The following is a 911-nucleotide window of genomic DNA, read 5'->3' as shown; positions in this document are numbered from 1 at the left end:
GCTCTCCTTCTGGAGACTCCCCGGAGGGCTTGGACAAGCCACATCCACCAGCTTACAAGATGGAGAAGGATTAACCCAAGCTCTGAACAAAGCGATAGCATTAATCCACAGATCACCACCCGCCTGTGCAGCTCTGGGTGGCTGATGGGGACAGCGAGCAGCCATGTGTCACTCGCTGGCTACAGGCACCACAGGCTCCTGTTCCCCCCCCAGCACCCCCACCCAGCCCCGCTCACCTTGGTGATCTCCTCCTGCAGCTCATCCTCCGTCTGCTCCGACTCTGGAAAGGGAAGAGAGATGTCACCAACTGCCCACAGCAGCAGGGACCCCTTCCCACTCCCCTCAGCTGGGCAGAGAATCAGAGAATCCCAGACTGGTTTGGGTTGGAAGGGACCTTAAAGCTCCTCCAGTCCCAACCCCCCTGCCAGCAGCAGAGACACCTTCCACTAGACCAGGTTGCTCAAAGGGGAGAAGCCAGGCTGGCAGGCAGTGAGGAGGGATGGACCCTACCTGAGTAATCCACTATGTGTGTGGGGACCTTCTCGGGGGTGACATCAGCCGGGATGGTGATCTCCTTACCCGGCAGATTCGGGTCCAGCCAGCCGTGCCCAACATAACTGAGAGGACGGGTGACAAGGGACTTCAGATCCCCACATGGCTGCTGCCCAGCTCCCTCCCTGCCAGGGTGGGATGAGCTCCAGACCACAGATGGCTCTTGGCCCACCAAGCTGTGGCTGCAGCTCAGGTTGTTCCAGTCTGGCCCTCACACAGCCAGTGTCCCCACAGTGACACCTTCAACCACTGCCTGGCCTCGTGCTCCCCCTGAGACACAGCTCCTGACAGGGCTGAGTCCCGCCGAGGAAGGTGGATTTCAGACAAGTCAGAGAATCCCAGACTGGTGGGGTTGGAAG

The 911-nt window shown here is 59.9% G+C and overlaps 1 protein-coding gene across 1 annotated transcript in view; it reads right to left on the bottom strand.

Annotated features, from left to right (window-relative positions):
• The window catches only part of LOC104528742 (mitochondrial Rho GTPase 2), a 6,420-nt gene extending 5,833 nt beyond the window's left edge, over positions 1–587 (bottom strand). Inside the window, exons 1-2 of the mRNA XM_010172836.2 lie at positions 511–587; positions 237–280 (exon numbers count right to left, since the gene is read on the bottom strand). The gene's annotated coding sequence lies outside the window, so the exon portion shown is untranslated. The remainder of the gene's footprint in view (positions 1–236; positions 281–510) is intronic.
• Positions 588–911: the final 324 nt, after the last annotated feature.

Source organism: Antrostomus carolinensis, unplaced genomic scaffold, assembly GCF_000700745.2.
Source record: "Antrostomus carolinensis isolate BGI_N321 unplaced genomic scaffold, ASM70074v2 scaffold36437, whole genome shotgun sequence".
Lineage (NCBI taxonomy): Eukaryota > Metazoa > Chordata > Aves > Caprimulgiformes > Caprimulgidae > Antrostomus > Antrostomus carolinensis.
The sequence above is the reverse complement of the archived record's forward strand: the minus strand, read 5'-3'. Positions and strand labels throughout refer to the sequence as shown.